Here is a 20930-nt window from a genome sequence, read left to right as displayed (position 1 = left end):
GCGCACCCCAGGATGGTGTCTTGGGAAAGGACCAAAGCAGCACGTTGCCTGAGCACCAAAGAGCTGACCATAACCTGCAAGTCCATGCCATAACACAAGAGAAACTTTTGGCACAGACAAAAGTTACGTTCTCTTGTGACAGCAAGCCACGTATCTCTGAAGATGTGAAGTGCCAATGACTCCAGCCACCTCTGAAGCTCCACCAAAAACCTTTGCAGGTGCAAGTGCACATTGGTACCCTTTTTTTTCTATGCAAATTGCCTTCCTTCCCATTAAAAGCCAACACAATTAATTCAGCAAGCTGACCACATACAAATAATACAAGGACATGCCCAACAAACATCTAAGCAACTAAAAACTATTCAATCCCAATACTTCGACCTCTATCAGGAAACAATAACCTTCATCCAGACAAATGCAGAAGGGCCAACACTTTCTGTACTCCCCAACTGGTGTCTTTTGGAGATGATAGTCACCGTCTCCTCCCCAAGATACCACAGTGTCACACATACTCATGCACTTGAAACAACAGAAGCATGACCAGCACTTCTTTTAACTCAAGGGAGTTGACTCAGCTCTGTGTGGATGTGTGTGCACGGTGCTCGAGAGCAGATTTTTCATAACACTAAGCCACCCCCGCGTGAATACTGTGTAATTTATATAGCGTTCCTTTGAAAATGCTGCCCTGAAGCTGACTCACTGGCATGCAATTCTACTTAAGGCACATTTCTGGGAGCGGAGCTGGCTCTTTATCAGATGATTCATAAATCAGGCCTGGTAGCAATCTCAAAGAATAGAACCCTGGTAGAAGAATTGTGGCGAGAAACAAAAGAAGCAAGGATTAAACTAATACTATGTTTCAACTGATTTTGCATAAACAAGCAGGTTAAAAATAGGCTGTTCCTGCTGAGTGCTCAACAGGCTGCATATACAAATTATCCAAGGCTAAATAAAAATTACAAGCATATGTGTTAAAACAGAGGTTTGCGGAGCATCTTTTGCAACTTTGAAAAGTCACATTTTTCAACATAAGTAAGCCACTCTACTTCGCATTTAAATACAGGGTTTTGCATGGTAATGCTTAATGCACATATCCTGCCTCTTTCAAATGAAAGGTAACTACCAGCAATGGGTTACTTCACAGGCCTGCACACAGGCTTCCTGAAACATTCCCAGCTGTACCGGAATCCCACAAAAAAAAAAAAAAAAATCAGTCTTTGCAAAAACAAATTCATTAGCATACAGATAAAGGGATGCAGGGTTGGCTGCACTTAGCCTTCTAAAATCTCATTTCTTTCTCATAGCGAAACCATTCCTTTCAAGTGTGCAGCAACTTAAAGCCCACAGTGTTCTCTACTCTAAAGATGATGGGGGTACATTTTTATTGCTGTCTGTTTCTAAACACTGAAGTGACTTGCTCTTAGATTTTTCATTATTCTTTCAACAAAACTAGTAGCAGAAATCAATGCTAGGAAAGCCATGCTTCATTTCGTTTTGACTCCCACATATTAGCTTGCAGAAGATCATTCTACTGAGGACAGTCATATGGACATGCCATCTTTTCAAAGGTTTAGAGTTTCACAATTTTTCCCACTTCACTTATCCATTTCTATACCTCAAAGGAAATGAGTTTTGTCCTTCCTCTGCTAGTTTGTGCCATTCTATATAAACAGACCTTCTCATCTAAAGAAATGTTGGCCTATTGTTCTATTGTCTTCAATAAAGAACATATAAAATAGAATGAATCAAATCACAATCTCAGAATGGTTTCAGTTGGAAAAGACCTTTAAGATCATAGAGTCCCACCATTGATCCAGCCCTGCTGAGTTCACACCACACCATGTCCCCACGTACAACATCTACTGTCTTTTAAACACCTCAAGGGATGGGGACTCAATCACCTCCCTGGGCAGCCTCTGCCAGTGCCAGAGAATCCTTTCAGTAAAGAAATTCCCCCTGATATCCAACCTAAATCTCCTCCAGCAAACCTTGAGGTCATTTCCCCTTGTCCTGTCACTGGCAACCAAGGAGAAGAGACCAACCCTCACCTCGCTACAGCCTCCTTTCAGGGAGTTAGTTGTACCCAGTAATAAGGTCTCCTCTCAGTCTCCTTTCCTCCTGACTAAACAGCCCCAGCTCCCTCAGCCGCTCCTCATAAGGCTTGTGCTCTAAACCCTTCTCCAGCTCCATTCCGTTTTTCTGGACATGCTCCACCTTCTTGATGTCCTTCTTGCAGTGAGGGGCCCAGAAATGAACACAAGATTTGCAGTGCGGCCTCACCAGTGCTGAGAATAGGGGAAAGATCATTTCCCTACTCCTGATGGCCACACTATTCCTCATTTTAAAGCCACATTTTAAATTGCTTGGGCACAACAGTAACACATTAGCTCTGATTTTCAGGGCACAGATTTTGTTTCTATTAAGAACATTTACCTGAAATAGTCTGACAGTAACACACTGTGCATTACCTGCGAACAGCTTCACCTGGGGACAACTGAAACTGAACTTTGATGTGGTAAAGTCATCTCAGTACCACAGTACTCACTTAAGAAGGGCTTGCGTCTGTCTCCTGCAATAATCAAAGCTCCAGCACAGACAGGCACAAACGTAGCCACTGCTGTTATGTGGAATCTTGAAGCAGTAAGGGGTGCAGTGGGACACAGGCTGTGGTTCTTGGAACCCTTAGTCCACCCCGCAGTCCAACACCGCTCTCAGAAGGCTGAACTGCCTACCTGCTGGGCCAGTTTAGGCTGTGGTTCCAGAGGCCCTCCTCAGTCCATTCCACTGTCCACCACCATCCCGAAGAAGCTGAACTGCCTACATGCTGTGCCAGTTCGCACTCATCAAGTTCTTCCTTGGTTCAGCCTCCCAGAGGAAAGCTAAGCACCTCATCATTCGGCCCAAATCCCAATGATATCAGAGCAGGGTCCAGGAGGGAACAAGGTGAGCACTTTACACAACGGACAGCAGCCACAGGCCTGGAGCAAGGGTGACCATTGGATGGTTCACCTTATCTTGCGAAACACCACTCCAAAATTGCACAACCGTTGACATCAAGACAGATATTCTCAGCCGATAAGAAAGATGTTTTGTCAAGTTCTGTATAATATTCCTTTCCACTAACAGTGCTGCCTACCTAACCCACGCTACAACCGCCCAGGCTGTCTTGCGGGTACTTCCGTAGCTCGTGCAGCGGCTCGCCACTGCTCTCTCTGACAGCTCTCTAAAAGCTCAAGCTGAACTAGAAACACAATGGATTTATGACAGTCATTTAACAAAGACAAGTTAAGTAAGCCCCTCTACAGTTTAAGCACTTTATAATCACACCTTTTCACACATCTTTGCCACAGGAAATAAAAATGACACTCGGACATTTTTAAGCTTCCAATACTCTAATCCAACACCAGTATCTTTGCTTTTGGTCAGGATGTTCCTGGCACTGGGCAGTAACACAGCCATTTCATGGTCTGAAAAAGAGAGAGTGGGTGACACATCCAAATTCTACAGAAAGGCTGAAAAAGGAGCTGTAAGCCAACCAAACCTGATCAAGTCATTTCTCATCCACCAGCAATGACTTTTACTCATTTGTTTCTTTAGATTTAATATTACAAGCTCAATAATTAACTATTGCAACATGAATTTGTAGTAGGTGTACTACTGAAAAAAATGTTATCATTACACTGATGGCAAAGTCACACCGCACTGAAATGATGAAAGTGTAAGATACCAGCTGCTGGATATTCTGGACACCAAACCCTTGACCGTTTTTTTGACCAATAACAAGAGGTGCAAATCAATTGCAGCATCCACTAGATTGCCAACAATCAACACCATAGCCTTCACATGTTCCTCCTGGCGAAGGAAGGTCTGTTATGAGCTAATCAGGAGTAGGTATGTAACAGGTAAAGCTTCACAGGAAGTGACCCGCAACCTTCTCACCAAGAAAGCTCACCTGTGCCACAGAACCATCCTCAAGAGCACAGCTAACTCGAGGCAGTGAACCTTGAGTCTGTATCCTTACAAACACTAACACTCTCCTCCTTACTTAAGCTTTCTTAAGAAACCAGTGTAACAAAAAAAAGTTAAATTATTGTAGGATGCAGCAGACACAAACAAATGCCAGTGGATCTGGGGAGAGCTAGAAGGACTGTGGCACAGTTTGTAATGGAAGGAGAATGAAGCCTGGTAAAGAGAAAAAAAGACAGTGCAGGAGAGTTTTAATTTAGAATAAGCTTTTGCAAACAACAAATGAAAGAACAGTATGAAGTAAACACAGTTTCGTTCTACAAATGAACAAAATCTGCTTGCAGAATTCCAAGAACAGTACTTACTGGGTCAAAAGCCAGTTATATGTGCATTATGAATAATGCTTCTGACATGGGTTTTACTATCAGATACGTCCTACAGCATTTACTCGCAGCTGGCAGAGGTGAAGAGAAACGACTTCTAACTTTGAGCAAATAACACAGACCAGGAAACAGACATTTCTTTCCCACAACATACAGAAGATTTTGCATATATTTGACTACAAAAATTAAATAACAGGATGTAAAAGGTTACCAGCTCTAAAAAGAGCAAAAGAAAACTAAAAGTTTTCATTAGTACTATGCAAGTACTGATAGGATAAAAAACAAACCCACACATCCCCCTCAAATTACTTACCCTTAAATCAAAGCACCATTTACCCCAAGAGGATTTGCTGCATTATTGTCCTTGATTTAAGAAAAAGGCTCGGCTGGTACAGCTTTCTTAAGAATAAAACTAATGGTTAGCAACAGCAGATGCAAATAACATGTAACACTTCCCCAGCAAGAGCAGAGCTAGAATAACACCAAGTCTGGAGTATTAATTCAACCTCATCCTGTTCATTCAAAACAGTCTTATTATTGCTGACGCTTGAAGAGTTCCACACACCACAGTGAAATCCACTGCAAGTGTTAGAAAGTAGAAATAACATGTTGGTGACCTAAACAAACAGGATAATTAAGAGTCTGCTATCAAACTAACTTTAAATCGGGGTCTGGTTCTTCATAAGCCCTCAATAGTAAGCTGTGGTAAGATGCTAACTTTCTTCATCTTAGCTCAGCTGTATTCAATAATTCCTGAATTTTCTTTGTTACAGTGAGCTGAAAAGTCTATAGATAAGGCATTAAACATTACCTCAAATGCTTTTTAAAAACAATACTCAAAGAAATTTTTTTTCTGATTCTTCACGGATTCTGGGTAGTGCAATAAAAAGGCATTACCAGCTATGCATGAACCGTATCTATTGACAACTGAGCTGTGTTTACGAGTAACCCAGCTGATCGGCACCACCATCTAAAAGCCCGCTCCTTCCTGTAACAATAACTTCATTTCCAAAAGACAGCTTATTAAACAGAATGAGGCCCCAGGATACAGCATTTCATCCACCTCACTTCATCAGGAGAGAGCCTCTAAAACCCCTTTTCTTACTGTATTTCTAACTACAAGCACAGGGAATTACAATGCAGCTCCCTGACCCACTCTTTACCAACCTTTTCCTCTAAAATTTTTCTTTTGACAGATTACTCAGCACTGCCTCTCCAGCAAGAGTTGGCATTCCCAGAGAACAAGAACTGGGAGCATGAGCTGAGGAGTCAGGAGATGACCAGCTGATGAGAAAGCCAGAGTGTCAGTAGAGAGTTCTGTCTTAACCTTACCTGGCTATCATATTAAGTTGCTTCTTACTTCAGAAAGCCTGACAATCCTGTTGGACCATACAGAACCAGCCTGACACTGGCATCATGGAAATGTAATATTCCCAATGAAAAACAAATTACTGAAGTGGTAATAACTGCATCATCACACAGACAAGTGGTATTATAAAGTCTGGCGCTTAGTTATTCCCAGTTCCGCTACTGTGAGTCACTTGGTCTCTGCCCATTTTGGATGAATGCAAGCGAAATTTGCCTTCTCTAAAATAAGTCTGCAAAGCCTAATGACTGAGCACCAAGAAAGGAGACTTGACCGTAGAAACATAGCAAGAAGAACAATTATCGAACCATAGCCTGGCTCCTCCTGCATATTTCGAGGAAATTCTGAAGTACCAAAGCAGGAAAGCACAGGACACTGCAGATCTCTCCCTATAAAGTCAAATCCATAACCAATAGATGCTGAAACAAAAGCGCTAACTTGAAAGTCTTAAACACTTGCATTTAATTAAAAAGTGACCATCTGCTCTGGTTATGATTAAAAAGCAGTCAAGCTGAGTCCTACCAGCTTTTAAGCTGTCTTCTTGGAGACCAAATATCACAACACATGATACGGCTGAAACCTGTACACTATTCTGCTGCTTAATTTCTGAGCATTCAAGAGACAGACTATGTGGTCAGATTAATACAAAACCCTAAATGCCTTCTGAAATAAAAAGGGATATTAGGCTGGATCATTCTGAACCTAAAGCTGACTTGCCACATGATCACGGCAGTGTTACTTGACCTCCCCATGCATTCTGTAATGCATCTGCAACAGTGTAAAAGCAACACCTCAGTGAAGGAGCTGCATCACATTTTCAGCCCTGACTGAGTAATCAACGTGTGCCTGAACTGCAGAAAGTAAGTCACAGCCATGGAGAAATTACTTCGCTGTACAGGCTCTGTTCGTGCTGATCAGACAGGTGAAGAGGGAACACTAACAAGTGTGAATGAGCAGTCACAGATTCACATTCTAACCCTAAATAGGTGACAAGGTACCAGCCACTCCAGTCCAGCTCAGCAATACACAGAGTTACAATAAGGCAACCGCAGAGGCTGATGTTTACACTATATGCACATTTTCAGTCTCTTTCACTCAGTTTTCTTTTGGCTCAGAACTGCACATTTGTCAAGGTTACGTCCTAGACTTCAAGTCGCAAGCTCAGAACTGCAGCAAGCATTAAAAACCCAGAACAAAGATGCAACAAAGATAACAAAAATCACCACAAAAGTCACACTATGTTCCCCATAATAATGCTTGCTCCCACAGATTCTGCTCCCTTAACAGTTCAGCTGCTCCCAAAACACAGTGCTAAAGTTAAAAGCACGAGTGTCAGCTCCCTGCTGAACTTCAATTAATGTACTGGAAAGTCAAGACAAAAGCGGTTTCCTTGACATGAAAGCCACAGGTTATCTCAGAGCTGTGACTGTGCAGCGACATGCACTGTACCACACAGCTTTCTCACAGCCTGCCCTGCCCTCCCACTGCTGCTTCATTTCTGGTTCCACACCGCTACCAAAAACGTTCTGGCCAGCAAAGACTTTTTAAGCTTCGGTACTTCTTCTCCAGACTGTTTGTTCAGAGGTGCGAGTTATACGCTTGCAACTACGGTAATTAAATCTTTCACTCTGATCTAGTCAATGTGTTATTAAATCTGCTGCTCGGTTTCTGTCAATGTTTACAGTTTTCTAAGTCATTTAGTCAACTGCAGATAAACACACAGAAGCTGAGCTTGACCAGAGACCCGATTCCGTCAACAAGTACCATCAACACGCTAACTTTTAAATGTTATAAAAAACTAAAGGCAGGTTGCTTAAACTATTTACTCATCTAAAGAGCTTCCAAAGCTTTTAATGTATCCAGCAGTGACATTTTGGTCAGAGTTGTGAATGCTTGGCCTGCAGCTGCTTGCACCGTCTGGTACGTAGAGACTCCTACCTCATTAACAGATGTTTGAGTGAGATGTCCACGTACAGGTGGGTCATCGATGGCCCATACATCCTTGGTGAGGCAGGGAGTTGACGTGATAATATACAAGAGATAGCAAAGAAAATGAACCAAACCACAGCAAGGCAAGGGAGCCCCCCAAGGAGATGGGGGTCAGGACAACTGAGGCAATTATTTCTCATTGCTCCTATCAAGTTACCCCAACTTATCTCCCTAATGCTTAGAGTTCAAAGCCCCTCATGATTCTCTATATTTACTCTTTGTTCATCCAATCTTATCTCACCTCATTAATCCCCACCTCCTCCACACTGTCAACTGCCAGCATGTTCTGCCCATTTGTCAAACACATACAAACGCATACCACCCCTTCTATCAGTCAGAGCAGCGCTTGGTTTGTGTGGGTTGTGACTGCTTCATATCTACTCTTCTCAACTGACTTGTGGTTGGCTTCAAGTTCCTTCCCTTTTCCCTTCCCTCCGCAGCACCCAGTTTAATGCAGCCACTCATTTGCCAACTTGTTTGTGATCTTCAATTCCCAAGGAGCAGGGAGTCCTTGTACGCTTACTGAGTGCAACCCTGGATGGCCAGGCTGCAGTGTGATACACATCATACACTTGAATGTGTAAGACCACGGTCCTTTCCTCTTCCTGATTTCTCAGGAATTCCTCATCGAACTCCTCATAATGCCAGCTAGCAATTAGGTTGAAGAGCAAACAGAAATAGTTGACACATTATAATTAAAAATTCAATTCTTTTAAAATGAGTCAGAACTGTTATCCTCATACTTGGGCAGCAACACCACCTGCCCAAACTCACGTACTACCTTCCATCACCCCCACTGTCCCTCCTCCCCATCCCCTAGACAAAATACCAGTGTGACTGGTGCAGCAGAGCCACAGAAAGCAGTATTTCATCAGCTTTAGTAGCCACATAACCACCACCTTTGAAACTTCCTTTCCCAGTACCAGACCCCTCTAGACCACTAGACACAATAAATGGGATCATAGAAAGCTCTGGGTTGGAAGGGACCTTAAAGCCCATCCAGTTCTAATGCCCCACCACAAGTAGGAACATCTCCCAGCTGATCAGGTTATTCAAAGCCCCATCCACCCTGGCCTTGAATACCTCCAGGGAAACAGCAACCACGACGTCCCTGGGCAACCTGGGCCACGGCCTCACTGACCTCACAGGTAAACATTTCTTTCCAAGATCTCATGTAAATCTGCCCTCTTTCAGTTGAAATACATTCTCCCTGGTCCTATCACTCCAGGTGCTTGTAAAGAGTCCCTCCTCGGCTTTCCTGTAGCCCTCTTCAGTACAGGAAGCTGCTCTAAGGTCTCCCCAGAGCTTTCTTCTCTCTGTACTGAACAAGGCCGACTCTTTCAGCCTGTACTCATAGCAGAGGTGCTCCACACCTCGGATGATCTTCGTGGCCTCATCTGGACTAACAGAAATACCCAGAAAATTATGCTTAGAAGTGTTTTTTGTCCCTCAGCCAAGTTCTATGTACCTCATCTCACTGCTTTTGTATCGTACACGTCTGTTGGGGGGGTGTTTGGGTTTAGCAAACACACAAGAAACAACTTACTGTTCTCCTGAGAGCTCGTTACAAACCTACTCATTCCGCAAAGGCAATGTTTCCCTCCTCCAGGGCAACAGGGAAGCTGCTCTGTTGTGACTGCCTGACTTTCAACTCTTGTATCACAGAAACAGCAATTAAAGGTGTTAACTAGGGCAGGAGAACCACAAGATGAAGACCTCAAGAGTACTGTACTCAAGGTCAAACATTACATTTTTTTAATAGACTTATGCAATGTAGAATACTTTAAGGGAAACATTTTAAATTTAGCATTTGTTTGCTGTTCTAAAGGGAGAGCTATTACTGTTCGTACTTAAATTTTTACCTTGAAAACTGGAAATAGGCTAGCACATGCCTGTAAGTGAAATCATTATTTGGTCTTTTGCTTGACACGTACCAGAGAAGCCTTAAAACCAAACAAAATCTTGGGCACTGGGGTAGAACGAGAGAAATTTTACATTTTTAAACAGACGGTCAAGAGCTCAAAGGTTCACCACTCAAAAAGCTATAATTACTCGCTAATATTAAAACCCACGACCAAACAGGAATGGCTTTTGCCATAGTATGCATACAGATATTTTTTTCAGCCTTTGAAATGTTGTTAGGTACTTTGTGCTGCTTTAAAGTGTGTAACTGGTTACAACCAAGACCTTGTTAAACTAAGTTATTGCACTCATAGTTCCACAAAGGTGTATACACCTTTAAGACAAGTAGTCTTGTTCCGCTATTAACCAACTAAGACACAAGTACAATTAGTTGCCACCTAACAAAGGTGGAAGTGAGACACTGGATCAGGTTGCCCAGGGGAGTGGTGGATGCCCCATCGCTGGAGTTGTTCAAGGCTTTAAGGGTCCTTACAACCCAAACCATTCTATGATTCTAAGTAGCACGGTTAAATTTTATAGTCTCTGCGGATGGCTTTGCCACTGAAAACCACATCTGTAACTCATTAGGTGTTAGAAGCTTAATGGGAGCTCAGGCCAGATAAGCATAAATTGGAAGGGGAAAGACTTAAATCAGACATTAGAAAGAAGTTCTCCACGGTGAGGGTGGTGAGGCACTGTCACAGGTTAACCAGAGAAGTGGCTACCCCATCCCTGGAGGTGTTCAAGGCCCCAGGCTGGATGGGGCTTTAGGCAACCTGATCCAGTGGGAGATGTCCCTGCTCACAGCAGAGGATTAGAACTGGGTGGGCTTTAAGATCCCTTCCAACACAAGCCACTCTATGACTCTGATTATATGATTCTGTGAACTTGAAATGCTTTCCACATAAAACCTATGTCCTCACATCACGCAAGGTAAACAAGGAAGCAAAAAACCTACAGAGGCATAGAACCAGAGGTGTTACTCGCCTTATCACTGGGAGGGTTTCTCCTCTTGGAGCTACTGCAGTCCCCAATACATCCCAGAACTCCTGGGGAACACAAAGTGCCCAGAAGTTCCTTCCAGGACATGTGGTACTGTTTTCACCTGCCACCTCCAGGCCAGGGTTGGACTAAGGGCTTGGAGCTGGCAGTCACCCCAGAGAGCCATACATCGGGCACCCACCTCATCCCCGACCCCACACCGGAAAGAGACAGGACCGCTTCCCCAGGGGCTGGAGGTTACCCCATAGAGCCACACACCGTGCGCCCACCTTATACCTGACCCCACACCCGGGGGAGGCAGAACCGGTTCCACCGGGGCTGGCGGTCACCCCATAGAACCATCAGGTTGGAAAAGACCTCTTGGATCATCGAGTCCAACCATTCCTCTCGTTCCCACAGAGCCACGCACCGGGCAGCCGCCTTATCACCGTCCCCATACCGGGGGGGAAGCGGGACCAGGCCCCCGGCCGCTGCTGCCGGACCCACAGGCCGTGGGGACGAGCCCGGTGCCTGCCTGAGCGGGGCCCGCGGCGGCGGCTCCGCCCTGAGGCCCCCCTCGAGCCCCGGCCCCCCGCGCGGAACCTCAGCCCCCACTCACCGGCGGGACGCGGGGCCCCTCCTGGACTCGCCCGCGGGGGGCGGCGGCAGCTGGGGCATGGGCAGCCGGGAGGAGCAACTGAGATCTTCTTCTTCTTCTTCGCCGCCGCCGAAAATGTCACCGGCGGCCGCGGGGTCCGCTGCGTGACGTCACTTCCGCCTCGCGCCGCGCACGACGCACGCCAGCACCGCCCGGCGGCAGAGACGAGGGCGTGGCCTCAGCTCTCAGGCCACGCCTCCTCACTTCCCGCGCTCCGGAGGCCGGGGAGGGGGCTCGGCCTCGGCCATCAGACCACGCCCCCTCGCTCTCCCCAAGCCCCGGGAACGGGAGAGGGGGCGTGGACTCAGCGCGCAGGCCACGCCCCTGCTTCCTTACACCATAAGGCCCGCCCCTTCCCGTGTCCCACAGGCCCTAAGGCCACGCTCCCTCGCTCTCCCCACGGAGTCTGGCCCCGCCCCCTCACTCCTCCCGGCCCCCCCAGCGGCGCGCTTGGGAGACAGGGGGCGTGGCCAGACCACGGAAGCGCCTCTCCCTCGCGCTCCCCCAGGGATGAGGTGCGGGGACTGGGATGGATACGGGGGCGCGGCCAGAGCACACAGGCTCCGTCCCACCACAACAGTGTGGGAAAAGGGGCGTGGTCTCAGCCCTCATGCTCCTCCCCATAACTTCCCTCCCTGGCGGTGTGGGGAGGGGGCGTGGCCAGATCATGCAGGCCCTGCCCCCGCTCTACTGTCCTATACATGGTGAAGAGGAGCGGCCTCAGTCTGCAGACTCCGCCCCCATCCCAACACCTACATGTGGGAAGGGGCATGGCCTCAGCCCCAAAGCCCCGTCCCTTGTGCCTCAACCCATAGATGTTGGCAGGGGGCGTGCCCTAAGCCCGCAGCCTCCGCCTCCTCACTCCACATCCCATGTATGGTCATAAGGGGCGTGGCCTCAGCCCACAGGCTCTGCCCCTTGCTCACCCCATATATGGTGACAGGGGCGTGGCCTCAGCCCACAGGCGCCACGCCCTCGCTCCACACCATATATAGTGGTGGGGCGTGGTCTCCTCAAGCAGGCCCCGCCCTTTCCCTATCTGCCCGTGGTTCCCATGCCTGACCCACCCTGGCTCCCATGGGTGCCCCGTACTCTCCCAGTCCCCTGGCTGCACCCCCATATCGCTGCTTGGCTGTCATGAAATCATGGGATGGTGTGGCTGGAAAACACCTCAGAGATCGTCAAGTCCAAGCGTTCCTGTCCACTATTGATCCATATCCCTGAGCGTCTCGTCCACCCTTCTTTTACATCCCTCAGGGATGGGGACTCCACCACCCCCCGCCAACGCCTCAGCAGGCTTTCAGAAAAGACATTTTTCCTAATATCCAATCCAAACCTTCCCTGGTGCAACTTGAGACCATTCCCTCTTTTCCTGTCACCCACTACTTGGGAGAAGAGACCAGCACCCACCTCACCGCAACCTCCTTTCAGGCAGTGGTGGACGGTGATGAGATGTCCCCTTCAGCCTCCTTTCTCATGAGCCCTCACCTGCATCCCGGTGTTCCGTGCTGGAGTCTTCTGCACAGGAAGGACATGGATCAGTTTGAGCCAGACAAGAGGAAACCATGAAGATGGTGTGAGAGCTGGAACACCTCTGCTATGAGAACAGGCTGAGAGAGTTGGTTTTTTTCAGCCTGGAGAAGAGAAGGCTCCAAGGAGACCTTAGAGCAGCTTCTGGTACTGAAAGGGGCTCCAGGAAAGCTGCGGAGGGACTTTTAACAAGGGCATGGAGTGGTGGGACAAGGAGAGATGGCTTTAAATCAGAAGGGGAAGATTTACTTTAGACATTAGGGAGAAATTCTTCACAATAAGAGAGGTGAGGCCCTGGCCCAGGTTGCCCAGAGAAGCTGTGGCTGCCCCATCCCTGGAGGGGTTCAAGGCCAAGTTGGATGGGGCTTTGAGCCCCTGATCCAGTGGGAGGTGTCTCTGCCCATGGCAGAGGGGTTGGAACTGGATGGGCTTTAAGGTCCCTTCCACCTCAAACCATTCTATATGCGCCCTTCCTCAGCTGGAGTGGGGCCTGTTGAGGTCTCTGGGCTCAGGTTGGCAGGGTGGGATGTGCTGTACAACGAGAGACCAGCACTCAGCAGCCTCCGCCAGAGCTGTTCATGCTGTTTGTTCCTGGGTCCTTCATCGCAGAGGCAAGAGGAGGTGGTCTCCAGTGCGTGAATCAGCCAAGAGGAGACCTGTCTGTGGGCTAACCGCACACCACTTCGTTTGACTTCCCAGTGGCAAAGCAAAAGAGCGCAAACCAAGCACAGTGGTTGGAGCTGGCTCGCAGGAGGAAGAGAGTGGAAGGGGAAGTGAAGAAAGCCCAAAACACAGTTGGCCTTATGGGCTGCAACCACAGATTGCTGGCCCATGTTGAGCTTCTCTTCAGCCAGCACCCCAAGTCTTTCTGCAGGGCTGCTCTTAACCACGCCATCCCCCATCCTGTATTGAAACTGTGGATTGCCCTGACCCAGGTGTACAACCTTGCACTTGGCCTTGTTGAACCTCATGAGGTTTTCACAGCCCCACTACTCCACCTTGTCCAGGTCCTTGTCGAGATGCAGATGTGATTGCTTCAATGGAGGACACGAAGGGACAGAATCTTTCTTCTGGCAGATTAGGGAGATCAGTTTCTGCAGTGAAGTAACAGCTCCTGGGGGCAGATACCCCACTCAAAATGATCGCCATCATCTTCTGCAACCCAGGTATCTATAAATTGACAGGGACAGCACCACTGCTCTTCATGGTGACGTTGCCTGGTATAAACAGGCCCTGGTCCATGCCCGATGTCTTCAGGGGCTGCTGATATTTCTAGATGTTGGTTTCTCCCCATTTGCAGGAGATTCTCAGATTTTTTTGCTCTAACACAAAACAACTTTTAAAAGCAAAGACGACGAAAGAAACACCTTCCCCTGTGCTGGAGCCAGATGACAAGGAGGGTTGAGCTTGGGAGAGACATTGGAACAGGCAGTACGAGCCCAGCACCGCAAACCCTCCCACCAGTCGCCCTCTAACACGGTTCTGGTGATCCTGCCTCTGCACTGCCTGAAACCTGCGGGCTGGGTGGGGGAAGCATGGTATGCAATTAGAGCAACATTACAGTGCATACATTAAACATCATTTGGGTGTTTCTTAATCAGCGCGTTTAGCTTCACAGCCCTGGGGTATGTGTGCTGCACAGCTGTGTAGTGTGTGGTTGATAGTGCTCCGCAATTTGAAAACGTGTGGCAGCAATCATTTCAGTACAGTCCTTAAATCCTTATCAGAGCCTACAAATGCCTGGGAAGTTTAAGTGTTGAACATACCTTGGAGGATCCTGCTCCTCCACAGCCACTGCTCGTAGCACACTACCTGTTATAGGGCTGACAGGATAGACTCATGTGTGTGCATTAAGCCCCCCACCCACCTAAATTACACACATGGTCATGGAAAACAGGCAGATGTCACATACCACCTCAGAAGAACTTATAAGTTCTTATCAGAGAAGTAAGAATAAGCAGGAGATTCAGGAAGAAGTCGCGCTTGGATTCATTATTTTCTTTTAAAACAGTAATTTGCAATCTTTTTCTTAACAAACATGTAAAAATCTTCCTTTGCAAAAGCACCAGGCTTGTGGGTGCATGCGATATTTGTGATGTCAGCATAAGGGGGAACAAGCAGGGCAGCAAGGAAATCTGAGATTAGGGGCTATTTATCAAGGAATGCAGCAACTGGACAAGGGGCAACAGTTTTAAGCTGAAACAGGGGAGATTTAGGTGAGATTTCTGGAAGAAATATTTTGCTGTGAGGGTGGGGAGGCCCTGGCCCAGGTTGCCCAGAGCAGTGATGGCTGCCCCATCCCTGGGGGTGTTCAAGGCCAGGTTGGATGGGGCTTGGAGCAACCTGATCCGGTGGGAGGTGTCCCTGCTCATGGCAGGGGGGTGGAATTGGATGGGCTTTAAGGTTCTTTCCAACCCAAACTATTCCATGATTCTGTAATTCCATGGAAAGATAAAACCTGCCCTGTGTGGAGCTGCTGAGGGCTTCAATCCAGAGTCTGCTCTGATTTCCTGCACAGCTTGAGCCATGACCTACCACCAACTAAAACCAACCTCCACAACAGGGCCGGGTACGTCTGGGAAAATAATCCAGAATCTGTATTGAAAGGGAAGGCTGTGCTTTGGAGTCACGACTGTTGAAAGACACTCAGAGGATGGCACGCTGTTGCACAGGCATTAGGACACAGCAGTGAGGAACAGGCAATGCAGTTTTGGACAGCATACAGAAAAGGATAACGACACAGGCGAGGGTGGTGAGCATCTGCCTCGCATTTGCAAGGGGAATGATAAATGTAAAGGAGTTCCAAGAGCCACGACTGAAGGAATCAGCAGCCTGAATGCATTAGAAGAGGAAAAAAGAAATTCTGACTGTCATAGGTGCAAATGGAATTAGTAAACTATGCAGTGAGACTTTAGAGATCTGTAAATATTTGAATGAAGTACATGGTGTGAAGGGAGAAGACTGGTGATGCGTTAATGATTTTAATGGGGTAATATGAAGGAAGGGCATGTTTAAGCTAAGAATTGGAGTTGAAATCTTTCTAGTGGAGAACTGTAGGCTGGAAAATCTTCTCCCTAAGGGAAGTGGTGAAAGCTTTATTGCCGAAGATTTTAAATGCTAGATTAGGAGAAACACCAGGGGACTCATTCTGAATTTTCAAGGAGATTGGCTGAAAGATCAGGGAGGGAGGAGGAAAAGCAAGAGGCGGTGCTGGCTCCAGGAATTCAGGGAGTAAAGCACAGTGATTCTTGCAGGCTCCTTTGGCTCTGTTTTGTCATTCTTGGACTGCCTCTGCCAAGAGTGAAATGATTTCAGTGTTAGTTATCTCCACAAGGAAGCACTCCTCCGCCACGAAGAAGCATAGTTGAGAAATGGGAGCCTCAGTGGGGCATCTCTGGAAAGGATCACCGGGAAGGGAGTGGTGGAGGCTTCTTCAGCTGTGTAGGGATCCGGCAGTGCAGCCTCGTGCCTGAGCTTCCATGGGATTGCCACGACCACCACCTCCCCTGGGCAGTGTTTGCACTTCCCTAAAGACAATGGGAGGAAATTATCTCAGTGCTGGGCCAGGCGGGAGGATGGACCCTGAGCCATGGTCCCATGTCAGATAAAAGCTGTTTGCAAGATGGCTTTGACTCCAAAGGGCTTCCAGGCTGTGTCCCTCACCCAGCTCTTGGCAAGGGAGCAGAACTTCTCCATCCCTGCTCCATTGTGCAACCAGTCCCAGGCCTGAAGTTCCCCTCCATCTCCAGACTGGGAGAATAACTTTTCGAGAGCTAATCCCCATGCATCCAAAGGCATCCGTAGGCATCCTCTAAGCATCCTCTGCAGAAGAAATATATAGAAACTTCACCTTCTGAGTAACATTTAAACAACGCTCATTTTCCAAGCTGGGCTTCGGGCTGCCAAGCATCTGAGATCACAAATGTGCTGCTGAAATCCAGCCAAGCCATCCCCTCACTGCGCTCCTGCTCCTTCACGAAGTCACCCAGGCTGCTCCACAGCTGCCAGCAGCGCCAGAACTGGGACTGCTGGAGAGGTACCTGGGACATCGCGGGGTTCATCTGCCCCCAAGTCACAGACCACATCTCCTGAGGAAAAAAGAGAGAGAAAACCTTTCCTTGCTGCTGAGTTTTACCAGCAAATATTGGCTAATTAGGCGGCTGTGCTATTTAGCATTTATGAGATTTATGTAGCATTTATGAGATTAGGTCATAGTTTTGGAGTTGTTGGTTGAGCTTTATACTGGAGAGTGCATGGTTGAGGTGTGATGCTGAATGGCTTCAAGGCAGAGACTCTACTTAACTCAAACCACACCACTATATTAATATTCTGTATCTACCAAAGGATTGATATGAATGGAAAAAAAAGATGTGAATACTTTCATCCAAAGGAAGCTTGAAAAGCAAGCATAATAAAATGTTTGCAACAATTAGTGTAATTCTATAGTACTGGCCAAAAATAGGTGGACAAAAGAGATTCCATCCACGTCTTTTGATTCATTTTCAGTAAATAGGTATGTATTTCAGCTCAGTAGCCTTACGTTTGCCTCACGTGTTTTGCATTTCACTAGCAATTTATTTTTCTGTTTTTCTTTTAAATAGATCCCTATCACTTAGCCAGTTTGTGGGTTAATTCTGGTTTTGGTTTCATTTGTTTTTTTTTCCCTAAAGCAATTATTATTTTGCATACTGGCCTGATAAGAACAGTACGGCACTGTGTGGTAAAACATATTCAAGTTTACCCTTGAGGCTGACCACTGGTTTTCACATCTACTGCATAATTTGAATTCCTTTTATTTTTTCAGGTGGGATTTGGATCCTCCCATTTTCATAGAATCATAGAATCGTAGAATCATAGAATAGTTTGGCTTGGAAGGGACCTTAAAGCGCATCCAGTTCCAACCCCCCTGCAATGGGCAGGGACATCCCACTAAATCAGGCTGCTCCAAGCCCCATCCAACCTGTCCTCGAACACCTCCAGGGATGGGGCAGCCACAACTGAGACAGGGCCTCACCACGCCCGTAGTGAAGAAATTCTTCCTAATGCCTAGTAATTTTCCAGGAGAAGGGATTGAGTGCATAGTGATAAAGAAAGTGCATCTTTTACTTTGCCCGTAAAACCGAGGGGTCTGCAGCTAAAGCCTGGCTCCTGCCCCATCCACACAGCATCCCATGCCATGAGAAGCAGCCACCCTGGATCTGTGGGAAGCTGCTCTGAAGCTGTGGGAGCCCCAGAAAAAGCTTCCAGTGGGCACAACTGCTCTCTGCTTGCAGGTGTTGGTGGACAGGTGCCTCAAAAAATCAGACTGAGACTCCAGAGTGGAGCAGCTGATGTAATCTGAAGTGCATCTGAAGTGCAGAGGCCTCTCCACACACTGGTGTCATTCTCAGCTGGGCAATTGTTTCGTGAGATGCAACAGCTGAGGACTCCAGCTGGCAGTCTCACTCCAGGCTGCCACAGCTCCTTGCCACCTGCTGTGACCTCTATGGAAGCACTCAAGAGCTGCCCCTGCAGAATGTGAAGCCCCAAACCAAACGTTTTCTCAGCCAAGTGTCTCAGCAGGACCGCTGCAAGGTGTTCCTGAGCCACCATCCTATCCCACACTGGAAAAGTTGAACCACCGCAAAATACCAGCAGGGAAGATGGACATCTCTGCTTGCTCTGCGAGGCACTCCGACCACTCAAATGTGTAACCGAAGAGCTGAGAGGTCTAAGTGACACTCCACTCGCTGCAGAAGATGCATGAACTGCCTTCATTTCTGGGCCCCTCTCTACAAGAAGGACATTGAGAAGCTGGAGTGCATCCGAAGAAAGTTACGGCTTATGAGTTGCGGCTGAGGGAGCTGGGGTTGTTTAGTTTGGGTAAAAGGAGACTGAGAGGAGACTTTATTACTGTGTACAACTAACTCCCTGAAAGGAGGCTGTAGCGAGGTGGGGTTTGGTCTCTTCTCCCTGGTAGCCAGTGACAGGACAAGGGGAAACAGCCTCAAGTTGCAGATTCAGGTTGGATATCAGGAGGAATTTCTTTACTGAAAAGGTTGTCAAGCACTGGCAGAGGCTCCCCAGGGAGATAGTTGAGTCCCCATCCCTTGAGGTGTTTAAAAGACAAGTAGCTGTACTTGGGAACATGGTGTGGTGTGAACTCAGCAGGGCTGGATCAATGGTTGGACGCAATGATCTTAAAGGTCTTTTCCAACCGAAACCATTTTGTGATAAATCTTCTTTATTTGCCTTCCCTTGTTTCCACCAAAAGCTGAACCGTCAGCCTCAACAACTGGCCACTGATTTATGTTATGTGTGCAGCAGATTTCTCAGCTGTGGCACATGGCTCGAACGCAGCTGCTGGGTATTGTTTTCTCCTTGCATTTCTGATGCTAGGAAGCAACACCTGGTTATCTTTAGACAGCTATTGAGTCAGAGTCTGGCCCTGCCACTGTCTGTATCCAGGCTCTTTGCCAAGGAATGGGACACAACACATGCTGTGGAAGAGCAGCCACCGGGAGCTGTGCAGCTGCCTGTGGGCGCAGCGGGAGAACAGCCCCAGATTTCACAACTGGTGCAGTGTTACTTGATGAAGTGGTGCTAAGGTCCTGGGAAATCCTCCCAAACCTTAAGTCATGGTTACGCGTGTGTGATAAAAAGCTGACATCTAACGTTAGCTGAGTAAGTCTTGATGTTCTCATTGAAAAGCAGGGCTGGTAGCATCCTCAAGCCCTCATCTAATTCATCTTCCTATCCCAAAGTACAATCAACACTCCTTCGCATTATGAACACTTAAGCTAAGCATTTCTGTTCTGCTCTTAAAAGCTTCCAGTGATTAAGAATCCATAATTGTCAGGCTGTGACCTCCAGTGCCTTTCTTGTTAAAACATTCTCTGCTGTCCTACTCAGCCACATCCTGACGCCTTTCAACACCTCAGCTTCTCCCCTCCACAACAGGAAAGATCAGATTACGCTCTTGCTGTTTCTGTATTAAAAGATTACTCCCTTGCCTTCTTTCCGTGGTATTTTTAGGTAACCAAGTAGCTCCCACATCAGTTCCCTCTCAAGCAGTTTTGCCACAGCCAGTTTAGCCCACATGTACAAATGCCCACTGACTTTTGCCATCTTGATTTCTAGCCCAGAAGGAGCTGAAGATAAATAGCCATAAACCGAAGGCAACAAACGCTTCCCTAATGTCTTGATTTAAAAACCTGAAACTACACAGCAACTCCCTCCAGTGTATGGAAGTTGAGGCTGAAGATACCCATGAGCAGTGGCATGCTGAACATCCTTCAATTCTTCCCTGTCAAGGGGAAAGAATCAAGGCGAAGGTGGTTGCAAGGCGAGGACCCTGTGGCACTTCATCCACAAGTGTCGTTCCAAGCTTCAGCTTTTTAAAAATTCAGAACTACACCCTAAGCATAATCAGATCTTAGAATCATAGAATGGTTTAAGTTGCAAAGGACCTTAAAGCCTATCCAGTTCCAACCCCCTCTCATGGGCCAGGACACCTCCCACTGGATCAGGTTGCTCAAAGCCTCATCCAACACGGCCTTGAACATCTCCAGGGATGGGGCAGCCAAAATTTCCCCGGGCAACCTGAGCCAAAGAGTCCCCACCCTCATCATGAAGAATTTCTTACTAAAATCTAATCTACATCTTTCCCCTTCCAATTTAAAGCCACGCCCCCTTGTCTTATCAGTCCAGGCCCTTGTATAAAGCCCCTCCCCGGCTTTCTTGTAGCCCCTTCAGGTACTGGAAGGTTGCTATAAGATCTCCTTGGAGCCTCTTCTTCACCGGGCTGAACAAGCCCAACTCTCTCAGCCTGTCATCATATGGGAGGTGCTCCAGCCCTCAGATCATCTTTATGGCCTCCTCTGGACCCATTCCAACAGTTCCATATCCTTCTTATGTTGAGGATTCCGGAACTGGACACAATACTCCGGATGAGGTCTCACAAGAGAGGAGTAGTGGGGGCAGAATCCCCTCCCTTGACTTGCTGGCTTTGGACTCTTCTTATGCCCAGGACACGGTTGGCTGGTGTACGTTGCTGGCTAATATTGAGCTTCTCATCAATCAGCACCCCAAGTACCTCTCTGCAGGGCCACTCTCAATCACACCATCCCGCAGCCTGCAGTGAAACTGCCGAATGCCCTGATCCACGTGTAGGAGC

At 47.5% G+C, this 20930-nt stretch overlaps 1 protein-coding gene across 3 annotated transcripts in view; it reads right to left on the bottom strand.

Annotated features, from left to right (window-relative positions):
* Positions 1-11379, bottom strand: part of ARK2N (arkadia (RNF111) N-terminal like PKA signaling regulator 2N) — a 48932-nt gene extending 37553 nt beyond the window's left edge. For 2 of the 3 annotated variants that reach the window (XM_054054273.1, XM_054054274.1), the window contains exon 1: positions 11207-11367. The gene's annotated coding sequence lies outside the window, so the exon portion shown is untranslated. Of the gene's footprint in view, positions 1-11206 lie in introns of all 3 variants that reach the window. The other variant, XM_054054275.1, reaches the window with a different exon arrangement.
* Positions 11380-20930: the final 9551 nt, after the last annotated feature.

This window comes from Cuculus canorus, chromosome Z (genome assembly GCF_017976375.1).
Source record: "Cuculus canorus isolate bCucCan1 chromosome Z, bCucCan1.pri, whole genome shotgun sequence".
In the NCBI taxonomy this organism is placed as follows: Eukaryota; Metazoa; Chordata; class Aves; order Cuculiformes; family Cuculidae; genus Cuculus; species Cuculus canorus.
This window is presented reverse-complemented; position numbering and strand designations above follow the sequence as displayed.